This window comes from Nipponia nippon, unplaced genomic scaffold (assembly GCF_047370975.1).
Source record: "Nipponia nippon isolate SJK-2023a ecotype South Korea unplaced genomic scaffold, ASM4737097v1 scaffold_11, whole genome shotgun sequence".
Lineage (NCBI taxonomy): Eukaryota > Metazoa > Chordata > Aves > Pelecaniformes > Threskiornithidae > Nipponia > Nipponia nippon.
Genome location: NW_028262302.1, coordinates 11,868,140 through 11,889,714, shown reverse-complemented (window position 1 = coordinate 11,889,714; position 21,575 = coordinate 11,868,140). Strand labels below are relative to the sequence as shown.

The 21,575-nt window shown below is 40.0% G+C and overlaps 1 long non-coding RNA gene across 1 annotated transcript; it reads left to right on the top strand.

Moving 5' to 3' along the window:
• Positions 1-14,424: 14,424 nt before the first annotated feature.
• On the top strand, positions 14,425-21,342 carry LOC148056823 (uncharacterized). Its single transcript, XR_015702312.1, has 3 exons — positions 14,425-14,588; positions 19,043-19,225; positions 20,854-21,342. It is a non-coding gene; the product is annotated as an uncharacterized LOC148056823 (long non-coding RNA).
• Positions 21,343-21,575: the final 233 nt, after the last annotated feature.

Genomic DNA, 21,575 nt, shown 5'->3' with positions numbered 1-21,575 from the left:
CATGAATTGTCTAGTGTGTCTTAAGTTTCCCCTTCTTCAAAATGGAAATGATGAATGCATTCTGTGGAGCATTTTGAGGTCTTTAAATATTTGTTCCAGGCAAGGAGGGAGAGGCAGAACAGGGAATCTTGCAAGCTGCTATTATTTTCTTCTGTTGATATAAAAATGTAAAGATTCATTTTGACCAAGTCTATAATTTTTAAGTTAGTCTTGTTCACTTTAGTAGGCATTATTATCTAATCATTATCAAAACATAAGCTAAGTCTATGTATTTTGTTAAGTTACAGGTGAGAATTATTTGCCTAAACAGAAAAAGAAGGGAGTAAGGGGAGAGGCACAGGTACGTGAAGTGACTTGCATAATGATCTGGCTGAGAATCCCCACCAGAAATAGAAGAGCTTTCTAGATATATATTTTGATATGTAGTGCTTTTTTTTGTCAACTGTTTCTCATTCAGAACAATTCTTCCTTATTTGCATGTCATTATACAATGCTAATGGGCTTCTTAGTGACAAGAATTGCATAAGTCTGCAGGTTCAGCAATAGTTCAGCTACACAGATAGATGTTCGTTCATTCTTAATGGCATTAGTTTGGGTGACATTTGGCTTCCAGTGCACACCCTTCATGCTCAATTATGGTGGAATAGATAAAGAATTGGAGGACACAGTCACGTCCGTGTTCCTGAATGAAGAGTCGTTATGTCATGCTTATAGAGACTGAAGTGTCATTCAAGTGAATTAATTATAACAATCTCTTTTCTAATTCAGTCTGCCAATTATTCCCTTTTCAGAATAGTCAGCTTTGATTTTGTTTACAGATTTTGTACAAACTTTGCACCAGACCCATAACCGTGTCACCAATTCACTGCCTCTTCAAGGGCATAGGGAGACAACTTTCCAAGTGTGGAGGTTCCAGCAGCATTGAGCCTGGAGTGGGGGGATCTCCATTCTCTGCCATTGCCTGCGAGCATCAGGGCAAGTCTATCTGCCTGAGTCACGGATCAAATTTCTGAATATGGATAATGAATGAGGCATCCCAAATGACTCTTGTTCTCAGTCTTTCCAGTTCTGAAATCTTAATCTGGCTGTCTGTAGTGCATAAGATCTAGTTCATGGAAGTGATAGTTTAACTGTTTTTCATAAAGCATTTTAATCCATTCGTGTTGGAGTCTATAGGGCAAAAAAAGCTGAGCATGGCTCCTGTCTGTCAATGTGGATGTATGGAAATAGTAACATATTTTCTCGTTAGGCTGAAGTTCCTTTTTAAACTCATAACAGTGTCTTGTAATGTTTGTTGCTATGAGAGTTGTCTTCAAACTGCAGCTGAATTTCACACATGCTGGCGGGGTGCCTTTATCCTCAGCTCCCTTAGAATTATGTACTTCTGTGCTAAATGCTGTTTTGGCCTCCACATCAAAACTTTAAAACAACTCTGTCCCTTTGGACATTTTAAGGTTAATATCAACTATATTTTTTCCTTCTATGAACCTAAATATAGTAAGATACAACAATCATTAACACACTTTTCCATTAGTGGGATATCTCCAAATTAATCCTACAAATAACTAGTACTAAACCTTGAAGGACTCAAGACAAATTCAGAGCATGAATAAACAGGATCTGGATTTACATCTCATTACAGCAAGTCTGAAACTGGCTCTTATACTTCTTTAATGTCCAGCATAGTTTAACTAATGGTGGTCTTGAATCAAATGTTGGATGGATGTGTGCATACAGGTGTACGTGTATGAAACTACATTATTTCTATCAAAAGATATTTCATTGGATTTTTCAAGAGGAGTGAAGAATGGCAGGTTGAGGGAGGATTTTTTTTAATTGAAACATGTTAGGTGTCTCATGGTTGTTCAATGAATGAATCCATCATGATAGTGCTGTCTCCAGGGAAACTTTGAAAGCTATTACCTAGAAACTCAATGAAGATCAATTATCTCCTGCCACCTGCACATGTGCAATAGGTTTAAAGAATGGCAACTGCATGTAATGGAAATAGTGGCAAAGATAAGTTTTTTTTCTCTTTCAGTATATCAGTCATAGTAATCAGCTGCTTCTTTCTGTGTCCTAATAGATGAATTACAAGGAGAAAGTGCTTCGAATACAAGGAGAGAGATTGTCTTGCCAGCATACATCCCTTTGCTATACGATATTGAAGTATCTTTACAAAAGGTAGGTCTTTCTCTATGCCAGTGTGCCATCAAGAGCAATCTCAAAGCAAAGAAGGTCCCTTACTAGCTAGGTTCCTACCACGGAGCAGACTTTCTCTGATGGCTCAGCCAAAAACTGTGTCTTGGGTTTGCTTAATCAGCAAGCGCTGCTAATTGCCAGCAATGGCAAAGCACAGGGAGATTCAGAGCCCTCCCTTCAGCACAGTAAGAGAAGAAAAGATTTTTAACAGGTGAAGGAACAGCATGAACCCCTGCAGAAGTGATTCCTTTAATGATTCATGGATCTAATTATTATTGTTATTAATGATGATACAGTGCTTAAAGCCATTAGTAGAAATCTTAAATAAATGCAGGGCAAACACTTTTTTTATAGCCTGGAATTACACAGTCTAAGGGATATTCATAAACAGAAAGCTGCATTATGAAAATATGCATTATGATTGTTATATCAGTTAATTCTGCTGAATTTGTCTCATTTCTGGATTTGCTTATAAATCTTAATTAGCCACTGTGGAATTGAAAGCAAATAAGAGATTACAGAAAACAAAATAAAAGATTTAGATAAAATCTGTTAAATTATGAGAATGAATTCTATCACTTATTGAGAATAATAAATTAATTGACTTTAGATCTCACCACAGCCATAGCACAAAAGCACATTTCAGTCCTGGTTTTCAACATTCAGAGCAAGTTGCCTTTGTATTTGCATAGAAGCAAGGACTTAAGAATGTAAATTCTTACGGAGAGGCCATCAATATATATAAGGCAAGGAAGCTGTGGGTTTGGAAATGTCCTATGTCCTCTGAAGTTAGATGGACAACTGTCTTCAGAAATTATTTGCTTATGTAAAATGCAGACCGGCTTTGCCACTTTCAGCACTAAAGTGTTATATACACCACCAAGTAAACAAGTAAGGTTCCTTGGAAAGTTTTGGAGTGTCGATGGGAAAAATCTCATCACCGACGAAGAGATTAGCAAAGTAACTGAAGAAATGTCCATCCTCAACAGAACCGGAAACCATTCGCTATATTCAGGGCACCTATCTGGATACCAGCGCACATCCCACTCCTCACATCCAGTGGAAACAACCAGTCTAAGAGAAAACCTGATAGCCCAAGGGGAACCAGCAGCTGCCAGTACTGCTGGACAAATGGAAACTCAGAAAAGGAGTGAGAGGCCTGGAGACCCCCCATGCTCTTTGATTCTGAAATGCCCCAGCCGCCCTGGATGTTAGCCTATAATGTATTACAAAAAATACCCTGTCTCTTTAAAATTATCTGTTTTCCTGCTATCTCCTATTATAAATAGTCATATTTAGAGAGCACTCATTGCACAGACCGAGCCTCATGTTCTTTTTTTTTTTTTTCCTGTCCTCGGTATTGAGTTACTGAATTTCAGCAGCAGTGGCTGTAGCTGCGGTACTGAGGGAGCAGCAGGAATGAAACTTCTCCATGGCACAGCCCGTTCTCCCCTTCGTGTTGCACAGAGCAGATAAAACACACTCCCGTGCTAGCTGTGCAGAAGAAAGGACAGCTTTAGCTCCTATAGCCACCCTAGAAAATCTCTGCTTGCCTTCAGGGTAAGTGGTGAGGATTTGCTGACTCAAGGGCCAGCACAGCCTATCCTGCTTATCTAGTTTGCAGTCTTGTACGCAGAATATTTACTGGAAGAAATGGATTACAGATTTTTTGAAACCATCTTGCATCATTTTAGAGACTCCAAGTGATGGTGCTGCTGCCTAGGGAACTTACTGATGTTTAAACACCTCTGTCACAAGGAAACTTGGCCTTTTTCACATGTGACTGTCAAACTGTCCCTTCTAAGCCACGTGGTCCTGCGATGCCTTTCTGGCTAGCCAGGCAGAGAAACTGCCTCCTGTCACACACACATTTTCAATGTCTAAATGCGTAAGGAAGTGATTGAATTACTTCTCAGCTTTCTTTTTGGATAATCAAATATACTGAATCCTTGTGACATGCAACATGGTTTTCTAGCCCTTGGATAATTTTTGTGAAATTTAGACTGTGCAGCAGAAAGCAGTTCACATCTTTTAAAACTTGACACACAGGTAAGATTTTATCATACAAAACAAGCAGCAGAGAGATGCTTCTCTCCTATTGTGGGCTCATCTGTGCTTCACTACTAATAAATTAAAATCTCTCTGTTCACTTGTGTATTGCCAAAACATCACAGCTGTTGAACATCCTATTTATTTAGCCTCAGTGCAGCTCATTAGACTTGCTCTCTCTAGGAATTACTCTGCCATAGTTAGTGGTACTAACAAAAATTTGGATTATATCTCATGTATCGATTTCCAGTCAAACCAAGAGGAAATGCATTATTTCACGGGTATGCCTTCTCTTGTGTTACTAATGCAGATTTAGAGTTTAGCCTTTTTTACCTGAAAGGTCAGTAATTTAGTAATGTCAGATAGTTGGCTCTTTTCTTATTAACTCATTAATATAACAAAGGGCCTGAACAAATATCCTGAATGGTTATTATGGAATATATGTTATGCCCATCTGTTACAGTAGGATATCGAGAGCCTAGAGAGGATGATTCATAATTCTGAGGCAATGTCCTATGGATCTTATAAAGCGTGGTGGCAGATGGAAAAAGATGAATCCGAGCAGATGGATCTGGGTGTGGTTCATGTCGCACGTACTGGTTTACACTGGGGCAGAGCACTGGGCCTAATTTCTCGCCAGCAGGAACAGCCTGCAATGTGGCCCTTGGAGGAATCACTAGTGATTACCAAAATAATTCAGCTGAGAAGGCAGGCGTGCTCACAGCGCTGTGTATCCCGGCCCGAGCACTGGCAGCGCAACTGCACAGGAATAGCCATGGGCAGTATTTTACTTCCAGAATAGTATGCCAGAGTGACAAACTACGTAACGTGTTCAGGTGTGACTGCGGATGGTGTTTAGGTTTATTTTGGATTGGCTGATAGGGATTCCCAGACACCCACAGTTACTTGTCAAAGAAGTCATTCTGCAATGACAGTGAGGTGACAAGCACATTGACGGCAGAATGTAGTGTGCTGTGTCACCTACTGAAACTGTGATTAGTACAGGAATGCCAGAATTTGCATGAGCAAGGCAGCTCTTGGTAATGCCAAAGATTGCGGTTAGATTTGCAATACAATGTTTTCAAAACAATGTAGTAATACTTGAGATATACTCCAAAAAAGCAGCCTACCCAAATGAAACCTTTAGCAATGGCATTGGTTTGGAAAAGTGAATCACACTGATTAAATACTGTTTTCTATTTAAAATTTGAACTTGCTGTTACTAATATCACAAGTGTTACTCAATCTGTGAAATAGGATGTAGCCCAAAAAGTCACTCGGAATCTGTCCTCGCAGTCTGACAGGAGCTAGCTTATGCCTTTTGTACACTGATACTGATTTCACGAAGGCAGTTGCTCCATGAAAAAAACATTTACAAGCTGAGGCAAGATGATGAGAAAGAGAAATAAGTAATATACCTTACTGCAGTTACCATTAATCACTTCTCTAACCTGATTTCTGTTCAGTTCACAAATTGCATTAAGTCTGGGTTTGAGAAGGGAATATTCCCAATGTACCCTCTGCAGGGGGTTTCAGGCCAAATTCAGGTCTAGGTAATGGTGTAAATTTCCAGTAAGCCCACTTAATTGAGTCTTTCCACTCAGAACTACATTTTCTTGCTTTCCTTTGATCCTCAGGTGGGAACTATCAGAATTCATCAGGAATATTTTAATAAATTTGGCAGTACAAATATGCGAACAGTCATTTCGACAGCCTTCTGGAGCCCTGTGAGGTTATTTCTTCACCACCATATCTACCTGCAAAGAGACAGCTTGAGGGAAGAGAGAAATATATTTGAAATATGACAAAAAGATACCTGCACCCAAAGGATGTCGCAGAAGCCTGTGTTGGGACCTAAGAGTACGCTATGATTTAAGAGGCTTAAGTTTGGCACGGGGCTTGTGCATGTTTGACAGCTCTCTCCCTAACGTGCATAGGAAGAGCTCACGTGTTGCGCTTTCCTCGATGCAGGTAGCAAGAGCCGGCTTCTGTGAGGTGTCAAGCGTCTGTTGGGAGCTCAGCAGCCTCTGTTCCCATTAGCACCATGTTGTCCTGGATCCTGCTCTTCAAAGCTTCTGGATGAACTACAATTAATGACTTAACAGGATTTCGAGAACCTCTCAGGATCTTGGCAAACAGACTTGAGCTGGGGTCTCAGATGCTCAGAACAGCTCAGAATCAGCTTGTAATGAAAAACAGCATTGTAAAATAGGCTATATTTAATAACTTTGCACACTGCCAAAAGTACTATAAGGTTCAAGATAGGCTCTGAAAGCAGGATGCAGATGCGTGTTGGTTGTAAAGTCACATTTTGTACCTTCTTCCTTCTCCTTTCCCTTCAAGAGGATTTTTATAGCTACATTTCCCATTCTTTACCATCTCTCTTTATGCCTATATTATAATCCCCATTGCCCCGAGCTGAAGAAATCAGCTGTCTAGCAGCCTTGTCTATTTTAGGAAATCTAATGATTTACCTATAAACAGAAAGGCACATGTCTGCAAGGTTCATCATAGTAAGCCTTGTGCTTCTAATAAAATATTGATTTCCTCTCATCCAATAATTTATGTCTTCAATTGGCTTGATCAGGCACCCTGCTATTTTTTCACAAGATACAGCAATCACCAAGGGAGTTAAGGTCTTTTCAGAATATGAATGTATTGTTCTTTTTTTTTTTAAATAGTATATTATATTCATATGCAGCTTTGAACAGAATGTTATTACAGATAGATGAATCCCTGCAAGACACCACTGTTGCCATACCCAAGGGAAGCACATTTTTATTTTTACACTTAGCTGAATTAATTTATTGAATTGGTGCATGTTATAGTTAAAGGTCACTATGTACACATAATTTGTAATTGCTGCAACTTTTTCTGTGAATTCTCAAGTGCCATAGATAGATAGAAAAATGAAAGCCAGGTTGAAGACAAAGGGGTTCTCCTATTCTGTGCTGAGATGATGACTTCTTCAATACCTTCTTTATAAGAATCTTCATGGTTTTGCACCTCATACTAAACTTAATACTTTCCCACAAATGGCTGATAGCAAGGAAGAAGTACAATTATCTCAGGACAAAGAGGTTATTTTCAGAGCTCTGTATTGTCTGCTTGGCATCAGTTTTCTATAATACTTGATATTAGCATGACGCATATAACACATATATAATTGGACTACTCGCTGCACTGTATTCAGACTCTGATCTTATTTATATCTTTGCTGTAGGAGGTTTATATCCACGTGTGGTGACTGACCAGCACAGCCATAGCCTTTTTTACTGTCTGGTGCAGTCACTGGTAATGCAAATGCTATTGGCAGCAGCAGTTTGCTAACAATGAATGTAGAATAAAAATGGGTATTTGGGAAAGAATGGCCATATAAATCTATGGTTTTATATTCATTAGAAAAGAGAGACTGTGCTGCTGACCTGTGTTTAAGATGACATAATACTGGTTAGGTAGAGGTGGCCATGCGATACAGGATCTGTCTTGTCATAGTTTCCCATAATTCAGGAAAGGGAATTTTCTTGGCTACAGTGATTCCCTGCAAAGCCATTTTCCAGCAGTCCTAGGTGTCTGTGACTGCACATGTATACTTGCATGCATGCTGCTGCCCTGCTGACCGTGTGCAGCGTGTCCTCAAGGAGAAGTGATGCCCGACACAAGAAAAGAGCAGAACAACACCCCAGAATGACAGCATGATAGGAGAGGGGAGAGTGTGGGCATAGTGACTGTGGCCCAGCAGATAAACCTCTAACTTAATCAAAAGTCCTGTATGTGGCTTAGTATGAATGGCAAGTACAGCTACCGCTAATGCTAATTACATAAACAGACAGCTCTGCACAGGATCAGGCCTGTACATTCCTTTAGCATCTGTTTCATTTGATCATGTTCCCACAAGACCAGAAATTTCAGATACCTTCCTTACTGACAAAACTTTCCGGCACATAATTTCTCATTCTATCTTGAATGGCATAGAGTGAAAATGATTGGGATGTCCGTTTTGCTTTTAGTGAATTACACAACCACTTGTTCTTGAAAAAAGATTGTGTTAGTGGGAAATGATGATGATAACAACAACAACAACAACAACAACAACAACAACAACAACAACAACAACAACAACAACAATAATAATAATAATAATAATAATAATAATAATAATAATAATAATAATTGTGTTGGTGGGAGCTATTGAGAACATTACCAAAACATATTCTGAGATTAAAAACTAAACCTGGTTCCAACACTTCAAAGAGTCTTGCAGTTACAGAGTCTGAAGCTGAAATCGTGTCTTCTTGCCAAGGATTTATATTCCCAGAAGGTGAATGTACCACCGGTCCTCCTGACCCATTATTGATTAGTTCTCGTTTTGTTGCTGGTAAGTGTTGTTGGCATTGTTTACAACTACAGACCATGATAGAGTCAATACTAATTGAGGCAAGAGCATGCATCCTCCCTGCATTCAGCTCTGGCACAAATTACTATTCCTAGATTGCAAAAGGGAAGGATGAAAGACATTTTTTTCAAGGTTCTTGAAAGGGAAGTATAAATAGAAGAACTCAAAAACTTGTTTTAATTCTTGAATTCCTTACTTTGTCCGATAATGTGAAAATCGGTTTAGTCTGCAGGTAGGAATGACAAAACAATAAAACAAAATAGTATGTGCATTTTTAAAGCTTTACAGAAAACACAAATACCCACAAGAAGCAGATGCATTAAAACAATCTGAGGAAACACAAATGTGTGGGGTACTGAACTAGTGGTTATAACTGGATGATTCCCTCCTCTTTGTCTTGTTTATTGTACTGGCTAGGGGAAATACTGAGTTTCAAGTCTTTCTATTCTCAGAAGACTTTGGTAACTTTAATTAAAGGAAGCTTTAGATAAGAGTGGTAACAGACTATACGCATACAAACCAATTCTGGAAATTTCTGTGTGTTTCTGGTGGTGCTCTGAGACTCTCTGACAAAAGCTGTAGGCTGAGTATTCAGTACTAGCAATGGGATCTAGAGCTAGAGCCAACACATCTTTCATCTTTGCTATCTACGTTCTCTGTCATCAATGGACAAGTTCTGTCGTGGCTCAGACAAGTGCTGTCATGACTCGATATCTGCACCCACAGCGTGGAAGCAGAACAGGTTAGTGGCAGATGTCACTGATGTGTGAACAGATGAAGCACCCTCAGAAATGGCAGTTACTAAGCCTTTCCAAAGCTTCCTGTGAATGTCCTCACTACTCACCCTAGGAAGTGTTTCAGCTGTGTGTGCAGTGCTGTCCACATGTCCATCCCACAGCAGCCTGGCTGTCCTTGCAACTCTGCTTCCTTGGCAAGCTGTACTTAGAGGACAAGCAGGCAATGACGTGCTGACTCCTGAGGGAGCTGGAAAGGCTTTTTGTGGATCTTGCATCAAGCTCCATGGTCAACAGCTCAGAGAACTTTTAATTAGGTATAGCTCATCTAATTCTTTGAGCACCTTGTTGCAATGCTTGCATATCTATGAAAACATTTCAAAGCAAATAAATGCATTTAATACTTTCCTCATTGCTACTCGTATATGAGAATATGAAGAAAATTTCTCAGCAACGAAAGCTGATTGTAGATTAGCCAACTTAATGATAGAAATTTCTTCATGAGGGACTTTTGAAATGAGACTAATGAAATGACAGCGCGGAACAATTCCATAGAAGGGGATGATGGAGTCATGTCATTATTAATTAGTGCTATTGCAACTCAAGTTCTGAAATGTGGATATTTACTTTTATTTTTAAGAGTCTAGATGTAGATTTCATACTTATGTGTTAGAAAAGCATTATTGATTCCTTAATTAGGTTTTAAATGGATTAATGGGGTTTTGCCAGTGAATTTCGCTCACGCATAGTTAACTTATACTGGTGTCCCCACAGCCTGATTCATGACTGAATTTCTAAAACATGGTTTCATTTGGTACCCTAGTTTTTATTAAATGTCTTTTACCTTAACTATCACTGCAATGATGGATTTCCTGAAATTAGCTTGTGAACTATATATCAGTCTTTGCTGAGTCAACAAGGCTAGTGAAAGACCCTCAGCCCAAGAAAATTACACTCAGTAGATGGTGCAGGGCAAATAAATTTATTTCTTTATTTTAAATAACACAAACCCATCTCATTCTCTGGCAATTCTATTTTTTTTGCCTTTCATTGCACAGAGGAAAAAGTATCCTCTTTTAAATAGGTATTTGTTATTCCTGCCCAACATAGCACCCTACAGTTATTTATACTGTGTTTATTCCCAGGTAATTATTAATATGATGTAAGGGGTCAGCAAGATTCTTCTCATTATCTGTCCCAGATGAGAGCAAAATGAACTAGCAGTGAGCTACCAAGAGCTAAAGCAGTGTGTGGGAGAACAGTACGGTGTTAAAAGGTTAAGGATCTGTCCTGCTGGCCCTCTGAGGATGCATATGACAATTTTCCAGTGAGTGTGCAGCAAGCAGAGTGCTCAGTGACACCTAGCATTTGCAAGTTAGAAGGTTTCCTGAAATAAAAGCCTGACGTGAGCTTACGGAAAGAGCCAGAGCTCCTCATAGCAGGAACAGGAGGCTTTACTATCCAAAAGCTAGCTTCATAGTAGATGTAAAACTGCCTGGCTCCACTGAAAATATCTTCTCATTATGCCCAAGATTCTTCATTTTCATTTAAATATGAAAGCAGATTGAGAGCTTTAGGTGGGTTTCCTGGCAGACCACAAAATCAATTGAATAATCTTTTTTCTAGTTAAACAGAAAAGCAAAAAATTGACCTTAATGTTTTGTCTCAAATGGGAATGTTTCAGTGTGGCTTTCAGTTTTAAAATAGTAACATCTCCAAAATATTAGCAAATTTTATAAAGAGCACACTCTTTCAAATAATCTGGCACGCTTGTTTCAGAAGATGCCAAAAGAAAGCAGTACTGTTTTTACAAATATTGTCTTCTAAATTATTCAGCTTAAAGTGATATGAATTTATAGATGTTTTCTAGTTATCTACTTTTTTAATAACTATTGTTTTTCTTTTGCTTATGTCCAAAAAAGGAAACATGTAAGAAACACCAACAGTTACATTGCTCAAAAAAAAAAAAAAAAGCTACAAAAATAGGAATTTATGTACATGTAGACAGCACATCTCAAGGAACTTGAAACACCTATAAATTATATTTTCTTTTTTTTTGTCAATATGTGCATTTATGCTATAAGAAGCTATTCTGCCTAATACTTCTCTTTTATCTGGAGGCTGGAGACTTCAAGCAAATGGTGAATTTAAGACTGCTCCATCATTTAAAATATTGTATTATCCCAGAGACATCTAGGTATGAGGCTTAGGTCCACGCAGGGAAATAGAAGTAAGGCCTGTATGTAAAGGACATGATCTACAGCCCATCATGACCTCATGGTCTCCGCATCATAAAAATACTTAGTCCTCTGCACGTCCACCTGGGACAACACTTGGGAACTGCACAGGTCGTAGATCTTGGCACTGTGATTCTGATTTGAAGGCTGATAAAAGGGCATTTTACAGGATCCTTAGTCAGCCAGGGCAAACCACTGTAACACCAGCGAGGCTGTCTTTCCTTGGTATGCAGGTTCTGGGTGCCGGCAGCATGGTGGGGTATCACCAGTGGCACTGCTGATAGCAGTGACTGTGGTTACAAAGACAGTAACCAAGCTGATCAGAAGTGCAAAGTGCTCTTGCCAGGTTTTGAGGAAAGGCAGCTGGGCCAAACTGGAATCCTTGTAACTAAACTGCTACTAACTGGAACTGCCTGAATTCAAAGATGAACCCACTGACTTTCTGAAAAAGTGCCTCTGAAGGTAGGTGAATGTGGCTCCAGGACCTAGGGACATCCCAAACATGAGAGGATCACAGATTTCTCAGAAACCACTCAATCAAGTCAGTATTATGTCTAAACTTGTACTTTTCTGAGCAAAGCTGGCTATAGTAATTTCTTGAAATTCAACGTGAATTTAGGTCATGGTCATACTATTCTAAGGTAAGGTAAAGATGTGACGTTTACTCTAATAAACAACTTTTAATGTTAAAACCACATTTTCTAAGTTACTTCAGTTGTATATTAAGAAGTTCTTCAGAGAATTAACAGGAACAAAAATAACCCAAATAACAGGAAAAACAAAAAAGGGGGAAAAACCCAGAAGGCTGCAGTAAAAAGGAATCTGGGTTACATGACATCAGTTTATTTTGACATCGCGTGTATAAGAGACTTCATGGTGGCTGGCTCTGGACTTCATTCAATCTCTGAGAAAATTCTCCTGAATTCTGTTTGTGGCTGTCATTGTGGTAAATGTGTCCTTTCTGATCCAGACAAAATACTGATCCCTAGTGACCTTTTTTATTTTCCTTCCCCAACAACATGACACTTCCCTGTATTGTGCAGTGGCTCAGGGTTGCTTATGTTAGTAATAAAAATGTGAGGAGGCGAGCATTATTTCATAAATATTATTCTGGACATATAAGGGAGCAAGGTGGAGCAATATAGAAGAATGACCTTGGGAAAAAGACAAAAGAAAAGAAGGGAATGGATGTCAAGGACTAGTGAAATGGAGGCAGAAGGAAAAGGAAGAAGAGGAGCCTAATGCTTCATATTGGATGGACTTGTACAGCCTAACATTTAATTTTTTTCTTTGTTAAATTTAATATTTCAATACATATGACGGAAGCAGCAAATGAGAGTTGATGGTGTACCACAACCACAGGATATTATTTGCATTTTAGTGGCCAAGTATGTCCTGATGGCAAAAAGAGAAGTACATATAGTTCAATGTAGGGTCTATTAGCTTTAATTCCTTGTTTTAGTTGCAGACGTTTGGAATCATCTCAGAGTATCACATTATTGAAATGTCATTTTTTCATATTGTTGTGGTTTAACCCCAGCCGGCAACTAAGCACCACACAGCCGCTGGCTCACTCCCCCCTGCTGGGATGGGGGAGAGAATTAGAAGAGTAGAAAGGGAGAAAACTGGTGGATTTAGGTACAGTTCAACAGGCAAAGCAAAAGCCACGCACGCAAGCACGTCAAAAACATAGCCCCATACTAGCTACTATGAAGAAAATTAACTCCATCCCAGTCAAAACCAGCACACATATGAATAATATAGCTTAGAATAAAAACTGAGCACACAGGAGCAAAGTTAATAAATGCTGAGAATTTAATTCATTCCATATCGCTTCCTGAAACACATAAATCACTTTACAGTAAAGACCAAAATTGTTCAAAAAGCTAGCTAATTAACAAATATTTTGACTTCTAGGGTTGAGAAGATTCATAGGTGTCACTGAAGTAATGAAAGAACCTTGTGTAGTTGTTCTTTCTGGTCTTAATAAAGAAGAAAACCATGAATATAGCAAAGGATAAAGGAATATTGATTGTAGTTACAGGGAGGAGAAGAAAGTAGTAGCATGAGCTAAAACTGTAACTGGCCTGGTGTACTGGTTTGGGCTGGGATAGAGACATTTTCTTCATAGAAGCTAGTATGGGGCTATGTTTTGGATTTGTGCTGGAAACAGCGTTGATAACACAGGGATGGTTTAGTTACTGCTGAGCAGTGCTTACACAGAGTCAAGGCCTTTTCTGCCTCTCACCCCACCCCACCAGCGAGCAGGCTGGGGGGGCACAAGAAGCTGGGAGGGGACACAGCTGGGACAGCTGACCCCAACTGACCAAAGGGCTATTCCATACCGTATGACGTCATGCTCAGCACATAAAGCTGGGGGAAGAAGAAGGAAGGGGGGGACGCTCAGAGTGATGGTGTTTGTTTTCCCAAGTAACCGTTAAGTGTGATGGAGCCCTGCTTTCCTGGAGATGGCTGAACACCAGCCTGGCAATGGGAAGTAGTGAATGAATTCCTTGCTTTGCTTTGCTTGTGTGCGGCTTTTGCTTTGCATATTAAACCGTCTTTATCTGGACCCATGAGTTTTCTCACTTTTACCCTTCTGATTCTCTCCCCCATCCCACCAGGGGAGAATGAGTGAGTGGCTGGGTGGGGCTGAGCTGCCCACCGGGGTTAACCCACAACAGATGGTAATAGAGTTAACAGGACAAGCAGGGCTAATCCTTCTGGGAAGCAGATATGGTGAGTGTAAAGCACCTGAAAAGCTTTACTGTAATGTGAGCTCCTGGGAGAAAACCGGGAAGAACCAGTACTGCTCAGGACATGAAGCTGTATACTGAGGAGATTAAAGAAGTTATATGGAAGAACATTACTCTAGTGCAGCAATTGAAAGGTCTGATCATTGAGAAAACATGCAGATGAAAATGATTTATTGTACTTCAGGGAAGTGAATGTCTGCAAAGAAATAAGAAGGTAAAGCATGAATCTTTTTGGGGGGGTTATTCAGTAGTACAAAGTGTATTCTGATATACTTGGAGGCTGATAATAAGAGAGCTGTAGCCTTGGGAACTCATCCACTATAAATGCCTGAGGAGAGGAGCTGACTGATATCAGGATGAGTTTGAACTGCTGGTGAAAGGTGTCATACGTGTGCTGGTGTGATGTATCAAATACAGTGCTTTGGCGGACATAGGGGGGCGTTACAGGAGCTCTGAGTGAGCACTGGTGGTACCCTGGAACTGGTGCCTGTCCCAAGAACGGAGCTCAGCTAGGACATGAGAAGAAAAAGGCTAGTGGGATGAGTTTGGGAATGAGGGGCTCATCAGGCTGGAGGCTGGAAGAGCCTGCTTTGTTTAGCAATACAGATGCCTGTTGCTTTTATATGTATGTACATATTTATGCTGGAAGAAATACTGGGAAGAAAGGAGACAAAATTAAACAAAAAAGTTGTTGCAAAGAAAAGTAAGCATAAACTAGCTGTTAATATATCCAGGCTGGAAGAAAGCTCGCAAGGCTCAGTGTTAGGCCTTTTGTTTCGAGCTGCCGGGTCTGACGATTCACAGCTTGACAGTTTTCAACGGCTCAAGACAGAGGCTGGAAGGATCATGACAGCTCACCCCAGCTTCACGGGAACTTGGGGCGCAGTGGCCAGCTCTGTTCCCAGGCTGCCTTTTCTTCTGTATAAGAAACACCTCTTTAAACTAGGACTTTTTTCTGCTCTTCTATAAAGCCTGGCTAAACAGACCAAAATCGCCACCTAGTGAGGATAGTCTCTCAGCTCACTCATTTCAGACAGTCTGCTGTAAATACAATTGAGACAGTCGTCTCTGCGATGTTTTGCTGCATTTGAGTGAAAATGCTACATAATACTTTGCAAGAACAAATCAAGAATTTAAGGAAAAAGAGATTTGCTGAGGTGACAGGAAAGCAGGCATTTTCCAGAAAATAATATGTATCCAAGCATAGGGATTCCTACCATCTCTTGCTGCAATCGTTAAGGTGCCTACTTTAATGTCTTTAGAGTGTATTTACAGGGGTCTTGAGTGAAGGGCCAGACTTAATGTCTGCGCTGGGTGTTTTATGCCTCCTGCACAGGCAGTGCTTCAAAGGGTCTCTGAGTTCTTGGGTCTGGTTTCTCCGAATGAATTGCTAAAAATAAATAAACTGCATAATTGACTAAAAACCAAAGAAGTATCCAGAAGTGGTTTCACTTGTAATATGACTGTAATGAATTAAAATGAGTGCACAACACAGAAAAGATAAATCTACACGTACCAAGTCAGCAATTTTTTGCAAAGGCTTCCAGTTAAATCCATTTTGCAGGTTCCTTCAGCTTAGCTGAGTGTTTGAACAGGAATTTGTAGTCTGCAAAACTTTTCATAGCTACCAAATCATTCTTAAAGTTTACACTTTTCTGTTATTTCTACCCTGACACCCTTTGTGGGCTGCTTCCTGTTACAGTGAAGAAATAAGCTGAATGTTAAGCTTTAAAAAAATGCATAGCATATCACTGTTAAGATTTTACTAAAAAATAATGATATTTAAAACATACTATATTTTGGATCCTTTTTTTCCCCCTCCTACATTTAGGCATTTAAAATTCACGTTGTCAAGACTCTTTGTGCAGTGATAAACATAAAACACAAGAAAAGGTAAGGAAAAATACAAAAGAACCTCTGGATACAGGAGCTGTAACTTTCAAATAACCACATGAAACAATTCTGAAGAAATCATAAGTGTAAATAATAGTGAGACAGGAAGAATCAGGTTGTTCGGTGTTTTTTGTTCTTTTCAAATGAAGTTATTTCCCTTGACTTCCCTGGGTAGAGATGGAGTTGTGGTGCTTACTGCTGATAAATATTTCTAGATCTTTTTGAAACTGCATATGTCAGGCGTACCTAAAGTCAAATTTTGTATGTAATAGGGATCGAAAAAAAACTTCAGGACTGAATTTTTCCTTTCCAAAAGGAGCTAATTTTAAAGTGCTAAATGCTACTGCCTAAACTTATTGCCTGCTTTCCACAAAAATAAATCATCCTCTAAGTGTGAACACTAGACTTAGTGATGAAATGTGCTACTCAAACAGAACACGGGGAATTACAACGGCTGCAAATTTCAATGCAAGGTTAAATGTTGAGTCACTGGCAAAGCCTTCAGAATACATTGTAGTATCTTACTACTTCTGTTATATTATGAGGTGCCATAGTGATATGTGGACTGGATTGAGACACTGCATTGTGCACCAACTGCCATACAGATGGGAAAGGAAGACTGGCACTGATCATGTCAAAACAGGTGTCCAAGAAATTACATCCTGTATTTCACACATTTCTGGCACTAACTCTGTAACAAATGTGAATGCTGTATTGTTTCCCTGTACAACAACTCAGTATGAAGCTTTTTCTTAGGTTGGCTACGCTGCACAGAACCTGTAGTAGGTTCATGTGCGCTGACTGAGCTGCCAGACAGTGACACGTTCTCATTCTCTGCATGCCAGGAAGGAGAGCTCGCTTCTGCCTGCATGGTGTTACTGTGAATATATCAGCAGTCATCGACAGTTTGATCTTTTCTGGGTTTTTCTGCTGCGCTGCATTCTGAGAAGGAGCGGAAACTTCAGTTCACTGAGGATAATTTATTGTGTGGCACTCCATGAGCATAAGCAAAGAAGATGGGTAAAGCCATGTGGTTATTCTCTCATTCTGAGAATAGAATGCATCTCAGGAATTGCTTCATAGATATTTGGCAGTTAGAATTCCTCTCGCCCTCTAAGAATTAGGGCTTTTTACCTTCCTTCCCATTCAGGAGTCCTTGGGTCTCCTAAGATGAAAAGATACCTCAGAAGGTGAGTTGCTATAAGCCAGCCTGCTTTCTGAGACCCTGGAGATGTCGTATGTGAGATCTGGTGCCTCAAACTAGGATACAAGTAGGAACAGTGGGGTATCAAGGGAAGGAGAGGAAAACAGCTGGGAAGAGCTGTGTCCTGAGACCGTTGGCTGCTCACTCTTGCACTCAGTAATCATCTGTTGTGTGTCTGGATGGACTGCAGAAAGTTGAAGTGGAAGAGACTGTAAGAGCTGTGGAGCCAGGAGGGCGACTTGATGTAGGTGCTGTACTGCTTTGACTCAGTTTTCCATTTGGCACCTAGAAGTAGTCTTTTCAAGGGAATACGAGGGGAGGATACATTTTCACTGGAGTTGTCTTTTCCAACCCCACCTTCTTTCTTTGTGCCCATTGGAGTGGAGCCTCTAATCTCTGCAGCTTCCCAGAAGGGACAATCTCATTGGTTGTGCCTCCTCAGTCCCATCAGTTCATTTCATTTAAGGATGTGAGCCTAAGGGATTCTGCCCACACTGCATTTACAGGATGAACTGCATTTTCCTCACAATGTTTCCTCACACGTAAAATTAAGTATGTGAGACAGAAGACAATGTATGGACCTCTCCTTTAGACTGTAGCTTTCTGGATTTAGTACTTGCTGTGATATCTGCTAAGGTACTAGCTATCAGATGAAGGAAACTGAGGTGACAATTTTTCCAATAGGTCAGTATATCCTTGAGATAGGGCTGGGATTGAGACACAAATAAACTCTCTGCTAAAATGCTAGAAATTGGAAATAAGATTGTTCCTGGGTGTAGTTCTTCATGCAGGGTTGGAAAAACAGCCATTACTTTGCCCATCTGTTGTTGAAAGGGAGGAATCTTTTAAACAGTGAGAAATGACAGGTAAGGTCAAGGTTCTACAAGAAATCAAAATAAAGCTTCAGCTGGGACAGAATACAGTCCAAATTTGGGCATATTAGGACCAGCTCTTGGGAAAACCTTATGAAAGTCCTTGCTTATGATAAATGAACTTCAGTATCTCATCTGAAAGGCAACATGCCACATCTAAATGATCTGAAGAGACATAAAGAAAACCATGATAAGGCATGAGCTGCACCCCTATCTTGTTTACTTTACCTTCATATGCAATGAAGATAAAACTGTGATGTTTATATATATATATATATATTTATATGTGATTGGACACTAGTATAGTATCTGGGTGTGCTTTTACCCAATCTGTCACCACCTCAATTTTTCACCCAGCAACAGATCTTGACTTTACCAGGAAAACAAAACAAGGAAAAAAAAAAAAAAAAAAAAAAAAAGAATCTTTTTGTCCCTGGTATTGAATCTTTAAGCAAGTAGTTGCTATAGCAATAACATTTTCAAAGTACTAAATTTAAAGTAACAGCTCCTGAGAGCTACCTCAGCTCTTGTGAGACATCTCTTTTTTTTTTTTTTTTTTTTTTTTTTTTTTTAATTTCTCTCACACCCCATTTAAAGAAGCTGGCAGTCTGCACTTCCGTCACCAAAATACTCAAAGTTAATATTAAATACAGAACAAAAAAGGGATTGACCTATTTTCCCACTTTTTTTTTTTTGCAGGTGTTTCACACCTCCCACTGTTTTAGCATTCCCATTCCACATTAGTATTGTGATTGCCATATATGTGTGCACTTGGACGTTCAGCGAGATGCTACGAGTCACGCATTCTAGCTCTGCTGTATGCAGGCTGGATAGAGGCTGTAGGTGATGTGCTCTGCTGACATTGCCTCTGGGTTGGCACAGGTGAGGATCTGACTGTGTCTTGGGCAGTGTCTTTGTAATTCACCTGGATCAGGCTTTTTACATGTCATTTGATACAGCCTTTTCTTTACTGTTTTCTGTTTGGTGGTGGTTGTTGTTATATTGTTTGTTTGTTTGTTTTTTCCCAAAGCCTCATTCCAGAACAGACTTTATATCTTTCTAGGATATTACAAGATTTAGGTGAAATAGCTTGGCTACTTTTAATTCATAGCTGAGCAGCCAAAACTTCCCTGTGTCAGCTTAGGCTAGCAATTTATCAGTAACACAGCCACTGCGGTGCAGCAATAAAAGAAAAACCTTTACGACGTGCACAACGTGTTTCGCTCTCTTTCCCCTTATCAGCACCAGAGCACCACTTATCAGATGCCGCCTTGGGTCAGCGCTGTTGAGGACCCGCAGGTGCGGCAGAGCAGGCGGCCTTGGGCAGGGGCAAGCTGCCGTCTCGCGGGGCTCTGGGACCACAAGGAGCTGCCGTCTCACACAGAAGGAAAAGCACTGGCCCGTGGGTGCAGCAGCTGCCGCTGGCTTCTGCTGAGTTCAGAGCCACGCTTTGCTTTCCTTCCCCTCAGCCTTGTTCTGCGCAGGCAGATCTTCTCCTGTTGTGGTCACGCTGGTCCCAAGCGCCCTAATACACACACCGAGGTTCTCTCTCTATGCTGTGTGGAGGCGGGGAGCAAATGAACAATTTGCTCCTTTACCGCCTTAGAAAGTAGAGAACTAGACCGATGATGACACTGATGAAACTGGTAAGTAATATGGAAAGTGGCACATGGCTACACTATGGCCCAATGCTCCTTTCTTTACTGGCATTAAATTAAGAGTGACCTCGCTGAAGATTGTCACTAGACCAATCAGAATTATTTTAGTAGCGTCATTCTCCATGAATGGAAACAGGAAGTGGAATATATTAGTGTTTTAACTCAAATTCACACTTCCCTTCATTTTTATCAGTGGCTTTCAAGTTAGAGGTGTTAGAGACTCAAAATAGAAAAAAAGGCTAGGCAAGAGTCTCTGTTAGCCTACAACCATGTGAGTCAGGACTGACATTAAAAAAGCAAAGCTGATGTGTAGTTACATCAGAAAAGAATAATGATCCGCATCAAGAATGCGGTGATGCAGGTTGTGGCTAAGATTCTAGGAAAAACAGATTAAATGAAGTCTGAAATTCCACCAGCTAGGTCACCACAGTTCACTGAAAAGATCCTAACTTAGGAAACTGAGCTACATCGTTGCTGGATTTTTACCAGATGGATTCTGCTTCATGTGAATTACTGACATATAAATTCACCTCTGCTGTTATTATGCTGACAACAAAATCATTTGGCACTGACATTTCATACCCTGTGGATATTAACTAAATTACCATCACAGCCCTTTTAATTATCCATATTCTTATTGTATAGATTGGGAAGTGAGATAGGAACTACAGTGACTCACTGAGGCCATACACTAATGCTTTTAGGCACTGTCTGTGTGGAAAATGAAATTTGAAGGCATTCATTTCTTCTTGCCAGTGAACAGACATTTGGATTTTATAAACTCTTTTCTGTAAGGAATGTCTTTGCTTTGGGAAGAGTTCCTATGAATTTGCACTTGTGTTTTGCCTGCAGAGCCATCAGAAATTCTAAGTGGAATATTCAATAACAATAATACGCAGCGTGGATTGGAGCCTGGATGAAGACATTTGCTTTTCGCTATGCCATTTTTGTATAGTGAAAAGTACCTTTCCCGTAACACTGCAATTTTAAAACGAACATAGATGTTCACTTTCACATGGTAAATTTGGTCCAGCTGGGACAAAAAAATTTGGAGAGAGAATGAAAAAAAGTGTAAATTTTTAGCTATGTAAAAATAATGAGGTAAATACACAAATGATTGAAGTACAGGACATTGTAGTGTCTACATCTAAATGTTTCCTCATTTCTCCAGAGGGTTGTGATTTGAACACATAGACTGAGTATTTCAGAACAATTTAAGGGATTAGGCACCTACATTTTATTACCATGAAGTGATAGGACCCTGAACTTATCTGAGCTTTTTTGTGAAGCCCAGCCTATAGGCCAGCCATCGTCATTGTTTTCCTTTATCTTGAAGTGGATCTTCAGCAATGCAGGGAGGTACTCTAGGAAATGATGCTATGAAAAATATGCATGTACCAATGTAAGATGGTCCAAGCTGTGGCTTTCATGAGCATTGGTGAAATATTAAAAAGTATAAAATCTCAGGGCCAAATTTTGTGGAAATTAAGCTCTTTGCACGGGGTCAGGGCCCTAAGTTTGCCAACAGAGTCCGCAGTCTCTTCTCCTGCCTCCTTGGGGTTTGGCTGCCTGCG